Raw genomic sequence first — 15,197 nt, 5'->3', positions numbered from 1 at the left:
TTAGATTCTTGGATCTGACTCTCAAGCTCCTCTTTTTACCCATGATGCTGCTTCCTTGCCAGATTACCTCAAATTTCGTTTGCCACTCTAATGATTCGGTTGGGATTGTGTTCTCTCCAGCTCTACAGTGCTTTGTTGGGTTTTGTGAGTATAAAAATAAAATGTATTTTTTCATCTTTTCCTTATTGTTACTATCCATATCCATTTAGCCTTCCTCCCTTTAGTCTTCTTTACATTTGGGATACTGTGTAGGTAACTTTTTATACAATTGTTGGTACTAGGCCTTGTTTCTATACCTTTTAGGTATTCTTCCTACCATTATTGGTAGTTTATCTTTATGTTTACTTTTTTCTTTATAAAATCAGACAGACAAACAAAAAAAAAACATCTTTCTTCCTTTTTCTGTTTTTTGGCTAGAGTTTGGTCATTGGCATGGCTGACAAGCCTACCAGCTTTAAGAAGTGCACTTCCTGTGGGCATAAGATAACCAATTCTAATGCCCACAGGAAGTGCATATATTGTTTAGGCCCATCTCACATACAGGTGTCTTGTGAGATATGTGCGGGTTTTAACTTGGGTGATCAGTGACAGGCAGAATAAGTTGGTCCTGAAGAGTCTTTTGCCAGCTTCTTCTTCCTCTGTTGTTTCTACTTCTGGGCCTCAAACCCCTGTGAAAAAGCAAAGGTCATCAGAGCCTAGGGAACACGAAAGCACTCCTCTATGAAGTCTCCTGCACCTGCTCTGAGTATGCAGCCACCCTGCAAAATCAAAAAAGTGTTGGATCTGCATCTTCAGATCCGACAACTTCTGTGGCCAAGTCTGCTCAGATCCAGAGCCCTAGATTCTCTCTGGACCTTTGGCTCCTAGACTTAGGTCTACATTTTTACAGGAGATCCCTAGGAAGACATCCTCCCCTCCTTCCACAGCTTCCTCACTCAGGTCCTCCTGTAGTCTTTCCAAAGCAGATGTGGACAGGATGATGAGGAAATTTCTTAGAGCACAAATCCAGATGGAGTGTTGCTGGCTCTGTCTTTCATTGCATTCATGAGCCTTCAGCCAACTTCACACCACATAGTGATGCCTTTTCCAATCTGACCCATAGTTTTGGAGTCATCAGATCTGACAGCACTGAGAGTTGAAGTGCCAGATCCGAGAATGCCACTTTCTTCTTTGGATATGACTGTCCCTGACCCATTTGGGACCAATCCCCACTGAACAGGATGAGTCTCAGAGATGAAGCAGTGGCACTGGATCCAGGGGTTGACTTTGACTCCAAGTTTTTTTGAGCAGTCACTTCCCCTTGGAGCCTTGGCAATGGGCAGCTCCTCAGAGGGGAGATAGGGGAGGGGTGGAGAACTGACTGAGGTGAGAGCTTTGGTTCTGGTGAGGTTGGTTTCTATTTCTCCTGGACACTCTACTTTTGAAGTAGTTAAGAGGATCTCCCATCCCAGGGTGTCTTCTGCTCTCACTTCCTTGTATCCTATGCCCTTTCCCCAATGGATTTGAGCTGCAAGTCCCATCATTCTTCTCCACAGGGATAGTCAGCCCATAAGAGCTTCCAGACAATTCCTGTTTAGGAACTCTCCATCTCTTCTGATACCTTTTCAGAACACACCTACTGAAGAGGTCCATTAGAAGAGAACATGCAAGAGGAGACACTTAGATTTCCCCTCAGGAATCTTTAACTGAGGACATTGATTTTGATGAGGGGAAGGGTCCCCTAGGTCCCCACTTAGGATGTCTCCTTCGGAGATATTTTAGAGATCCTGCACCAGAAAGGTGGTTGGGATTTCCAAAGCACTTCCTAAGAGGATTGCTGTTTCTGGAAGCCTTTGGGTCTGGACCATCTTTGTCTTGGGTTAACGCCCCCAGGTGGATGACCTTGTAGACTCTATCTCCCACCAGGTGTGGAAGGAACTGGACACCATGGACCCTATCCCCCACTGTCTGGACACGATTATAAGAGATGAAAGTGGTCCTGTTAGCATTGCAGGTCTTTGAAAGCTCTCTCCCTCTAGGCACAATTGCTATTCAGACAGACAATATGTCAGTGGTTCTGTACATCAACAAACAGAGAGGAACCAGATCTTACCCCTTTTGCTGAGAAGAAATGAGAGTTTGGCAATGGGTGATCTCCTCCATCCACTTTCTTGTGGCAATGCACACTCCAGAAAAATCCAGTGTCTTAGCTGACAAGCTTAGCAGATCCATTCTGATGCCACATGAGTGGTCTCTCAATACTGTAGTAATGGCAATGACTTTTCATCACTGGGGTCAACCTTGCTGTGACCTCTTTGCCTCTCCTCTCAACAATAAGTGCAGCAGGTGCTTTGCTCTAATTCCCCATCAGAGGGAGTCACTGAGTGATGCTCGAGTCCACATTAGCCCCCCCCCTAGTCTCCTGTATACTTATCCTCCCCTTCCCTTAATGCTCAGATTTCCCCAGAAAGCAGAATGGAACAGCAATGTAATCTTCATTGCTCCCTTCTGGGCCAGCAGGTGTGATTCCCTTTCCTATGGTCTCTTCTTCTATGTCCACCTTGGACACTGGACCCCAGTCTAGGTCTACTGTTGCACCCACTGGGAATGATTCATCCCACTGGGAATGATTAATTCTCCAATTCCAGTGATGGCTAGACAGTCTTGGCTTTCCTCTCCAGTTCATCAGATGTTTTCCTCATCTCAAAAACCTTCTACCAGAATTATTTAAAAGAGTAAATAGAAGAAATTGTCATACTGAGTAGAACAAAGAAAGCTGGATCCCCTCACAGCTCCAATTCCAGCCATACTACATTTTCTGTCTTCAATTTTTCAGGATGGTACTAGTTTCTCTACCATAAAGGTCCAGCTTGTAGCCATCTCTAATTACCGCATAGAACATAATGCCTTTCCCCTAGCTTCTTCTAAAATCTGTAAGGCATTTCTGAAGGGTAATCTTCTGCTTAGATTTCCAGTATGAGACCCTACTCCACCCTGGGATCCTACTGTTTTGTTACAAATTTTAACCCAATCCCTCTTTGTACCTTTGGCTAAGTCAGACCTGAAATTTCCCTCTTTTGGAAAACAATTTTTCTTGTAGCTATTATGTCAGCAAGGCAAGTTTCTGAGCTCCAAGCACTCTCTTCCAAACCACCTTATTTGGTTTTACAGAAAGACAGAGTGACATTATGTACGAACCTTTCCTTCCTGCCAAAAGTTGTTTCTGATTCAAACATTAATCAAGTAATCAATTTACCAGTCTTCTTTTCAAAATTTGATAATAAGGGAGAATACATGCTACAGCTTTTAGATGTATACAGACAACTTTGTTTTTACCTCTATAGAACAAAAGGGTTTAGAAAAACTGATCAGCTGTTTGTTTCCTTTGCTAAAAAAATTGAGAAAACCAGTATCTAAAGTTACCTTAGCTAAATGGATAGCAGATTACATTTTCTTTTTATATTCTCTAAGAGGCTTGTTCTTACCTAAATCTCCAAAGGCTCATTCAACTTGATCCATGGCTACATCATCTGATTTTTAGGCCAGAGCTTCAGTTGACATTTGTACTCCAGCCACTTTGTCCAATTCCCATACTTTTTTACTCATTACAACTTGGATGTCATATCCAGGAACAGGGCTGCTGTTGGTTCTGCTGATCTCTGGAATATCCTTCCATGAAGGCCACCCAAGATTATTGTAGCTGGGGACTCTGTCCCATAAGTTAAGGAATGAATGAAAATTACATCAGATATTTAAGTTATGCACTCACCATAACTATGCATTTGTGCTGTCCATTTTAATTCTTCCTTAACTCCCCACCCTCCTTCCCCTATCCTTACTCCTTGGGAGTGACCTGATAAGGTATATTGGATTGGAACCATTGTTTCCAGTCTGAACGCCTACTCTGTCCTGTTTCTTGTAATAATTATAATTATTATTATAAGTATTTATGCCTTCTGGCATATTTAGCAGCAGCAAACTTGATCCGAGGTAATCTGGCAAGTAAGGGGCATGTAGTGTAAAGGGAAGAGCTCGAGAGTTGGATCCAAGAATCTAAAGAAAATGGCCGAGTCTGATCTGAGACCCATATGTTGAGGGAGAATGAAAATGGACAATACAGATGCATAGTTATGGTGAGTAAATAGCTTAAATATCTACATTGATTACTTTCTCTCATCTACCTCCCTTGATTGCTATTTTAGTTTTCCTATGTGATTTTTTGAGTGGTTGTTACTGATTTCTTGGTACTTCTTTTTAGCATCACTGCTGGTACTTTACTACCTAAAATTCTCTTGTACTGTTCTCTGTAGAGAATTTCTTATCTACCATTGTTAGAAGTTATCTTTTTTTTACCTTTTCTATCCTTTCTAAAACAAAAAAAAAGTATTTTTTGTAGTTTTATTAATTTCTGTAGCTTAGTTAGGCCAGTATGGCTGACAAACCTACCACCTTTAAATACGAATACACATCACCTGTGGGCATAAAATACCAAACTCAGCTGTCCACAGGGAATGCAAATACTGTTTAGGAGCCACATATTTAGATGCAGATTGTTCAATCTGGTTTCAACTCCAGGGCTCTAACAGACAGGTGAACAAGCTAGTACTGAAGGGCCTTCTCCCTTCCACTTCTGCTTCAGCTGGGGCTCAAACCACCTCAAACTAAACTGATAGGGGAAAGGCTGACACAGCTCCCAAAGATAATCTCATAAGAGGTTAACAGATCCCCCATATTCTTCAGCTCCTTCCTTGGATTCTCCAGCTAAAATATATTAAAAAATTTGGATCTGACCTTCTCAGACCCATCTACTTTAAAATCAAAATCACCTCAGATCCAATCACCTCTCCCTATTGGATCCAGTTACATATTGGCTCTCTTCACCTTTCTTGGAGGATTCACCCCATAGACATTCAAGACCTTTACCCTCCACTTTTTCTCTCAGGTCTTACAGGAGTTTATCTGAGGCTGATGTGGATAGGATGATGAGAAAATTCCTCAGACCAGAGATCCAGATGGGGGTACTCCCAGTTCCATCTCCCATCGAATCTGTGAGCCAACCTATGACTACTTCCCCTCTGGTCTCTCCTTCTCTGATCTAACCTATTGTTTCAGAGCCCTTGGATCCGAGACACCTGGAGTTGTCCTCATCGGATCCAAAGCCAGTTTTGCTACTCCAGTTACTTCCCCTGAGTCATCCGGCTCCAAGCCTGTCGAAGTCATAAGGCTCTCAAAGCTGAAATGTCGGTGCTGAATCTGGGTGACTAGAGTCAACTTCTAAGCTACTGGAGCCATCCGTGCCCCTCAGGGTTTCAGCACTTGACAGCTTGGGTCCAACTCCTTCCTCAAGCAGAGTGCTTGCAGGAGCTGATGGTTTGGAAAATATTACCTCCTTTGCCGTTGACTTCTGTTTCCATCAGGCATTCTACCTTCAAGATTGTGCAGTGGGTCTTCTCATTGCCTAGAGAAAGGACATCCCAACTCCCCTCAGATCAGATAACGTTACCTGTTACAGTTCTTTGCTCTGAGACTCATTTTTCCATTCCACTGGAAAAGCCAGACTGATCAAGTCTCCAGTCAGTCCCTCAAGAATCCCCTTTCTCTACCTCACTGGTGAGGTCTCTTGGCAAAGAACATGCAACATTCTCCTCAGGAATCTCTCATTAAGGACACTGATTTTGATGAAGGGGAGGGGTCCCCTAGATCTCCACCTGAAGACGACTCATTTGGAGACATTCTAGAGCTTTTAAAATAGAAAGGTGGTTGGTCTTCTATACCCCTTTCTAAGAGAAATTGATGTTCCTGGAGGCTTTTGGGTCAGGCCTAGCTACATCTTGGGTGACTCCCCTGGCCAACAGACTTATAGATTTAATTTGTAAGGAAATGGATACTGTGGAGCCCATCCCCAAATGTCCAAAAGAATTTTAGCCCCTCCCAAGGACAGGACAAACTAGAGATAGGGGACCCTGTTGATGCCCTGGTTGTGGCAGAGACCACCAAAAAAGAGATCGCTAAGCAGAGGTCTTCTGTCCATCCCCCTACCAGTGAGTCCAGGGTCTTGGACAGATTCTGTAAGTGCTTCAGCAACCTTTGTTCATGACCTTTGTTCTGTGGTTGTTGAATTACCTGAAAAATGTTACAAAATTACAAAGAGATTTGATTAAAGAACTCTCAAAATCTCTTTCTAGGTCCATGTTTCCCGAGGACCAAAATAGAATCTCCTCGCAACTATGTCCATGCCTGTCAAGAACCAAAATAAAATCTCACAACTAGCCACAATTCAATTTATATCTAATGCGTCCATGAGGCTGATCTCCCATGCAGTGGAAGGTACCTCATAGGTGGCGGGTTCAGGCATAGCCTTTAGGAGACATGCCTGGAAGTGACTATGTGACTTCAGAGCCCTTTAAGTCTTCATTCATCAATGCTTCCTTTGATGGATCTTCCTTATTTGGCCCTAAAGTGAGAACACACTGTCCAGATGTGAGAAAGAAGGAAGGACCCTGTCTACTGTAGGGATACACTTTCTACCCCCAAAGACCTTTTTCCTGTAATCAATAAGAAGGTAGGAAGATGTTCCATAAATATCAGGGCTCTTTTCAAGCCTCATGAGGAGATAGTTCTCCTAGGGTCAGAGGGGGGACTCAAATGGAAGATGCTGCCCCCATGGCAGAGGTGATCTACAGAATCAGGGCTTCTGGGAAGCCTTCTCAGACAAACCCTATCAGCACTGCTGAAAAGGGGCCTAACTTCTGCCCTCTGGAGGCAGCCCAGAGGTGTTTGCCTCTGCACCAAGATCCTGGCTATTAATGACAAGAAGTTATGTACTCACCATAACGTTTGATGTATGTAGTCCATCTCGCCTCACATTCTTACCCGTGGGTTCAGAGCTGAATATCGGCTCCGACTCGGCCGATTTTACTAGCTCAAAGTCTCTCATTGGCTGGGCTAAGAGGGTATCCCATGGTGCACTGCTCCATATCCCCAGATCTAGTTTGCTGCGAAAAAACATTTGTACTCCATACACACCTCACATCCATATAACAATAACTAATCAAAGGACTCTGCAGGTGACAACCTAACCTCCAAATCCTCCAGGCAGGGGGAAGGTGGGAGGGTAAGTAAGAATGTGAGGCGAGATGGACTACATATATCGAACGTTATGATGTGTACATAACTTCTTGAGCTCGCCTACATTCTTACCCGTGGGACAGCATCCCTAGCACCTACATCCTGGGTGGCTCATAGGAAAATACTCCTGAGAACTGTGGAGCCAAAGGAAGATCTGCCCCTGGAGACCATGTCCAATTTGTAATGAGAAACAAAGGTGTGAGGAGAAGCCCAAGTAGCTGCAGCACATATATCATCCACTGACAATCTAGCTTGATAGGCTGTGGATGTAGAAACAGCCTGAGTAGAATGTGCCTTGACTGGAAATGGCAAATTTGTACCTCCTGCCTGATAGATGAAAGAGATACAACTGGCTATCCATCTAGACAGCGTGACCTTGGATACTGGAGAACCCAATCGGTTTTCCAAAAAGGAGACAAAGAGTTTGTCAGATTTCTGGATATCTTTTGTCCGGTGTAGATAGAAGAGTAACTGTCTATGTACATCCAATTGGTGAAACCTAAATTCTGCCTTGTTAGAAAAGTGGGGGAAGAACACAGGCAGCTCAATGGACTGATTCATGTTAGACATGGAAGCCACTTTAGGAAGGAACGAGGGGTTTGGCCTAAGAGAGACCCTATCTTTATGGAAGATTAAATATGGGGGTTTGATGGAGAGGGCTTGAATTTCCGAAACCCGCCTTGCTGAAGTGGCTGCTGTTAAGAATGCTGTTTTCCATGTCAAGAATTTTAATTCACAGGTAGCTGCAGGCTCAAATGGTGATAGAGTAAGAGCTTAAAGAACAAAATTGAGATCCCAGGGCATGACAGGTTCGGACACTGGGGACGAAGCAACAGAGTACCTTTAAAGAATGCTTTGCATAGTCTGTGTGCCATGAGACTAGGTTCATTCGCTATGTGGAAATTAGATATCGCCGCCAGCTGAACTTTGATGGTGGCTGATGCGGACCCCTGACAGAACAGCATAGACAAGAACTCCAGAACTGAATATATTGGAGCTGTGTAAGGATCAATGCCTCTAGTATGTGCCCAGATAGAGAATCTTTTCCATTTGCTAGAATAAATCTTTCTAGTGGATGGCTTATGAGAGGACTATAATATATGGACCACTTCCGGTGAAAAATTATGACGTATGACTAGCGATGGAAGTGGAGTAACCAGGCTGCCAACCGTAGTGTCCTCAGAGAGGGGTGGGACTGTCCCAACATGTGTGTCAGTAAATCTGGTAGAGGGTCCAGAATCCAAGGAGTGTCCACAATGTATGGTTGAAGAAAGGGGAACCAGAATTGACAAGGCCAGTGTAGGGCAATCAGAATCATTCTGCTTCCCAAGGATTGCACTTTCTGAATCACCCTTGAGAGGAGGGGAAATGGAGGGAAAGTATAAAGCAGACCGGAGGGCCAATCATGAATCAGAGAGTCCCTGGGTGATTCCCCCTGTCAATTACAGGATATCATAATGAAATGCACCAACTACACAACTAGTGTGATCTCAGAGTTGATATGTACAGTTGGGTGGGGTTGTGGGGGACAAGCCCCCCAGTTGGGTGGGTTTGCTTTGGTTAGTTGTGGGTTCTGTTGTGCTGTGGGGCAATTGTTTCATTGCCCTTGGTAAATTCAGTGAATCATGCAAGTGATTTTCACTGAATATGGGTTGACAAAGCGGTGTTTGCTGGAAATAAGTTTTGTCAAACTAATTTAGACCCTAAGTTATTACTTACCACAGTTGTGCCTCCATCTAGGCATTACAGTCAATTACAGGAAATCACAACTCATACGTACAGAGTCTGAGTTTTATAGGTGCTCGTCTGGACACAGTCAATCAGATAACCTCTCTTCTCCCAGCGCAAATCCAGACACTCACATCCCAGGTCAGGAAAGTAATACAACATTCTTCTCTTCCAGCACAACTGATTTTACAAGCCTTGGAATCCATGTCAGCTGCTACCACCCTCGTCCCTCTAGCCATGTTTCACATGCAAATTCTTCAATGGACACTGTCAGTCCACTGCACCAATCAAGGTTGCACAAGCATGCAAAACATATCTTCTCTAATGGATTCTTTCAAACAAACTCTCTAAAGATTGTCCATTTGTTCTTCCCCTGCCCACAGCCACAGTGACCATCTGGGGAGGGGGGCACTACTTGGGAAGGATAGTCCAAGGTATGTGGTCCCATTAAGAGGCCCAGATGTACATCGATGTCCTGGAAATGAGGGCAGTTCTCCTACTGTTGCAGGCTTTTTAAGATGTTCTCTCCTCTAGCACAATTACGACTCAGATGGACAATATGTCTGTGGTCTGGTACATTAACAAACAGGGAGGAACCAAATCTTATCCACTTTGTTGAGAAGCAATGAGAGTGTAGCAATGGGTGATCTCTTACGGTCACTATCTAATAGCAACACACATTCTGGGGAAGGCCAACCTGACAGCAGACAAACTAAGCAGGTCCATTTTGATGCCTCATGAGTGGACTCTCAATGTCAAAGTAGATGAAAGAATTTTCCATCAATGGTACCAGCCATGTGGGACCAATCATTGTCTACCTTCAGCAACAACTACAGCAGGTTCTTTGCTCTGATCCCTCCTCTGGGGGAGGCAGCAAAAGATGCTGTAGTCCTTGATTGGCCCTTTGGTGTCCTTTATGCTTACCTACCATTACTTTTCATCCCCAAATTTCTACAGAAAGCATTCCATTTGAAGAGTGCAGTTATCCTCATTGTCCCCTTTTGGCCTCATCAGATTTGGTTCCCCTTCCTCTGGCCTCACCTTCTACATCTGCTGGAAGCTGGATCCCGATCCAGACCTCCCATCTCATCCAAAAGGGATGGCTCATCCGGACACAACAGGCCTCAAACTGACCACTTGGTTTCTCCAATTTCACTGATCATTAGACAGCCCAGCTCTCCTCCCATGTCTGCCAAATGTTATCTTCTCAAAAAGCTTCTACTAGATAGAAGAGATTCATATTTTGGACCCTCAACAGGGATCTGGATCCCCTTTCTGCCCCTGTACCAGCTATACTTGATTTGCTAGCTTCAATTTTCAGAGAAGCTAGCTTTTAAACTATTGAGCTCCATTTGGCTGCCATTTCAAGTTTCCATTTAGGCAAAGCTAACTGTACCTTAGCTTCTTATAAATTACATAAAACTTTTCTCAAAGGGGCCTTTTTACTTAGACCTCAACTAAAGGATCCTGTGCCTCCTTGGGATTTAACTATTGTGCTTCAGTCCCCAACCCAAACTTCCTTTGAACCTTCAGCCACATCAGATCAAATTTTTTTGTCTTGGAAATCCATATTTCTAGTTGCTACCACATAGGTTAGATGGGTATCTGAACTCCATGCTATCTCTATCTTCCAAATCTTCTTACCTGTTTTTTTTTATAGAGACAGAGTGTCCTTGTGGACCAACCCATCTTTCTTTGCCAAAGGTGGCTTTGAGGCCAATATTGACTGGGTCATTAACTTCCCTGTTTTCCTTCTAAACAATTTATAAAAGGAAGAGTACATGCTCCATCTTTTGGATGTGCATAGACAACTTCATTCACTTTTATCTCCACAGAACCAAGGATTTCAGGAAAAATTACCAGTTGTCTCTCTTTCTCTCCTAACACATTGGGCAAACCAGTTTCCAAAGTCACACTGGTCAAATGGTTAACTGATTGTATCTCCTCTGTCTATACCAAAAGTGGATTATTCTTGCCTAAGCTCCCCTAGAACTCATTGCACAAGGTCTGTGGCAATATCCTCAGCCTTTTGATCAAGGGCCTCCATAGATGACATTTGTGCAGCTGCCACTTGGAATAATGTTCAAACCTTTATTGCTCATTGCAAACTGGCTTGGTTTCCCGGAACAGAGCTGCTTTTGGGTCTGCAGTACTCCAGAATATCCTTCCATGAGGCCATCGAAAGTTCAACTAGCTGGGCACTCTGCCCATCAGTTGAGTAATGAATGAAAATGACAACATCAGATAAAAAAAAAGTTATGTACTCACCATAATGTTCCATCGGTGTTGCTAATTTACTTTCTTCCTCAACTTCACAACCATGTACCCCCTTCCCTTTGCTCCTCGAAAGACCTAAGAGTTTTCCTTAGGAACTGTTGTTCCTTGTGTTTTTGCCAAAGGTGGCTTTGAGGCTAATATTGACTGGGTTATTAACTTCCCTGTTTTCCTTCCAAACAATTCATATAAGGAAGAGTACATGCTCCATCTTTTGGATGTGCATAGACAACTTCATTCACTTTTATCTCCACAGAACCAAGGATTTCAGGAAAAATACCAATTGTCTTTCTTTCTCTCCTAACACATTGGGCAAACCGGTTTCCAAAGTCACACTGGTCAAATGGTTAACCGATTGTATCTCCTCCGTCTATACCAAAAGAGGATTATTCTTGCCTTAGCTACCCTAGAGCTCATTCCATAAGGTCTGTGGCAATATCCTCAGCCTTTTGATTAAGGGCCTCCATAGATGACATCTGTGCAGCTGCCACTTGGAATAATGCTCAAACCTTTATTGCTCATTGCAAACTGGTTTGGTTTCCCGGAACAGAGCTGCTTTTGGGTCAGCAGTACTCCAGAATATCCTTCCATGAGGACATCGAAGGTTCAACTAGCTGGGCACTCTGCCCATCAGTTGTGGAATGAATGAAAATGACATCAGATAAAAAAAAAGTTATGTACTCACCATAATGTTCCATCGGTGTTGCTCATTTTCTTTCTTCCTCAACTTCACAACCATCTACCCCCTTCTCTTTGCTCCTGGAAAGACCTAAGAGTTTTCCTTAGGAACTGTTGTTCCTTGTGTTAACTCCAACTCTTTTTCTTATTCCATCCTTTATTATATCCTTTAAGTTTTTGTCACTTTATTTCTAAAGGCAGCAAACTCGATCTGAGGTATGTTAAGTTGGCGTTATGGGTAAAGGGAGGGGCTTCAGAGTTAGGATCCGAGGATCTGTTTGAAGTGGCCAAGTCAGATCCAAGACTCATCATTTGAGGAAGGAAGAAGATGGTCAACACAGCTGGAACATTATGGTGAGTACATAACTTTTTCTTCCCCCATGGGATCTCAGCACTTCTCGATTCCCACTGCCACTCATCCTTGTCCACTACTTCAAACACAAAAAAATGCCTTCTGCTTGCTTCAGGCACACTACTTTTCTTCACGTTGCCTTCCATGCCCTAAGCACAGAGATCTGTATTTATATATATATATATATATATATATATATATATATACACATATATATATATATATATATGAAACAATGCAATCAATGTTTCTTATTTTCTGTATTGACTGAATTACATCAATGTATTTTCTTGAATTTTTAAACTTTTCACTTAATCTTCGCTTTGGAAAATGGTTATGTGTGCAGATCACACATAATCATTTTTGGGCAAAATCTCAGTCATACGACTAGCAAAGAAACAATATACAAAGCAAAGCAAATTAAACATATGAACAGAATTACAGAGTGCAACCACAGTATGGGTAATTGTTTCGCTGTGAACAACTGTTTGTTTGATAAATGTTCTCCTTAACTCTTTGCACTTAACTCAATGTTAATTTTTAACTTTCAGTAAATTAATGTTGTACCTGAAGTTGTTAGTTTTCATTCTGTCCTCAGCTGTTGGGTTCTCATCTGGGGATAACCATAAATTATGAGAAGTCTCAGCTACAACCAACTCATACCTTAGAATTCATAAGAGCAGTCTTCAACACGATATCAGTGACAGCTTCCCTTCTTCTCTTAAGAGTACAGACACAGACTATCACATTCCAGGTCAGGAAAATAAATCCCAGTACCAACATTTCAGCCTGGTTGATCCTTCAAGCCTTGGGGTCAGTGTCAGCTGCCAATAATCTTAGTTCCTCTGGCAAAATATCATACAAGAATTTTTGTTAGAAACACATGTCAGTACAAATAAGACTCACTCAGGCATGCAAGAGATACCTGTGGTGGTGGATTCATTCAGATCAAGTTCTACAAGGCCTTCCTTTCATTCTCCCTCAACCCAAGGCCATAGTGATGACAGACACATCCCAAGGTTGGGTGGGGGTGGGAGCATTTCTGGAAGAAAACAGTCCAAGGCACTTGGTCTCCCTAAGGAGGCCAATTTGCAAATCAATGTGCTAGTGATGAGAACAGAGCTCTTAGTGTTGCAGGTCTTCCAGGACACTCTCCCTTCAGGGACAATTGTGATTCAAACAGACAATATGTCAGTAATGTGGTACACCAACAAATAAGGAGGGACCAGATTTTACTCCTCATGTCTAGAAGCACTCACAATGTGACAATGGGTGATCTCATCCAACTGCTTTCTCATAGCAAGGCACATTTCTGGGAGGTCCAATGTGATAGCAGGCAAACTGAGCAGGTCCAGTCTTCTACCTCACGAGTGGTCTCACAACATGAAAGTGTCAGAAATTATTTTATGTCAACGGAGTCAGCCTTGCTGCAATCTTTTTGCTTCTCCTCTAAACAACTGCAGCAGATACTTTGCCCTAATCCCCCCTCAGGGGGAATCACCGAGGGATGCTCTACTTCATGATTGGACTCCTGGTCTACTTTATGCTTACCTGCCAAGTCCTTTGATTCTGGAATTTCTGCAGAAAGCTGCCAGGTTGAAGAGCAAAGTCATCCTCAATACACCTTACTGGCCTTGTCAGATTTAGTTCCCCTTCTTCTGACCTTATCTATTTTGCCAACCTTGGATCCTGGATCTGATTCCAGACCTGATGTCACATCTGACAGATATGGGTCATCCGGATATCTCAAACTTCAAGCTAGCAACGTGGTTTCTCCTATTCCGTTAATAGCTAGACAACTGATGCTGTCTTCCCCTGTCTATCATATTCTTTTATCTTCCCATAAGCCACCTACAAGAAAGCTTTATACAAGTAAGTGGAAAAGGTTTGTTAGCTGGGCACAACAAAAACACATTGATCCCTTTTCAGCTCTGATACATAACATACTTGAATTTTTGGCATTAATCTTTAATGAGGGGGTGGGCTCCTCTACCATTAAAGTTCAATTAGCAGCAATATTTAAATTTCATATTGGGTTTGAACATTCTTCTGTGGCCTCTTCTAAACTTTGTAAAGCATTATTGTGGGGTGCTCTCCTATTGAGACCCCCCCCGTATAAAGATCCTATGCCACCATGGGGTCTGAACTTGATACTGCAGTACTTAATTCATTCCCCCTTTAAACCAGCAGCTAAATGCAATCTTAAGTTCCTGACCTGGAAAAGACTATCCTTCTAGTTTCCATTACCTCTGCTAGAAGAATTTCAGAACTTCAAGCATTGTCATCTAAATCTCCCTGCTGGATCATTCATAAGGATAGAGTCACATTACTTGCCAATGCGTCTTTCCTTCTCAAGGTGGTGTCAAAATCCAGTATCAATCCATTAATTTGCCAGTATTCTTTCCTAAATTTGTAAACAAAGGTGTGTATATGTTGCATTTATTGGATGTTCACAGACAATTACATGTTTACTTACATAGGACAAAAGAAATCATGAAGACAAATCAATTATTCATCTCCTTTTCAGATTTGAAATTGGGTAAACCAGTTACAAAAGTAACTCTAGCCAGATGACTGATGGATTGTATTTCTTTTATTTATAACACATTGGGTCTAACCGTACCTAAACCTTTAAGAGCCCATTCAACTAGGTCCATGACAACTTCTTCAGTGTTTCTATCCAGGGTTTCCATAGACAACATATGTGTGGCTGCAATCTGGGTCAGATACTTTTATCACTCATTACAAACTGGTTCTGGTCTCGAGGGGGTAGAGCAGCTGGCTCAACTATGCTGAGGAATATCCTTCCTTAGAGTCCACCTAGGATTTTAGGTAGCTGGGGACTCTGTCCCAACAGTTGAGGATAGAATGAAAATTGACAACATCAGATAATTAAGTTATGTACTCACCATAACATTCCATTTGTGTTGTCCATTTTCATTCTTCCTCAACGTCCTGCTCACCAACCTCCCCAACCATTATCACAATAGACTTCTGAAAGAATGAGATCCGTCCTTAATGCTGAGCTCCAGATATAGTTCCTTCTGTAGGATTTATA

This window comes from Protopterus annectens, chromosome 3.part0, assembly GCF_019279795.1.
Source record: "Protopterus annectens isolate FY-2018-M chromosome 3.part0, PAN1.0, whole genome shotgun sequence".
NCBI lineage: Eukaryota > Metazoa > Chordata > Ceratodontiformes > Protopteridae > Protopterus > Protopterus annectens.
The sequence above is the reverse complement of the archived record's forward strand: the minus strand, read 5'-3'. Positions refer to the sequence as shown.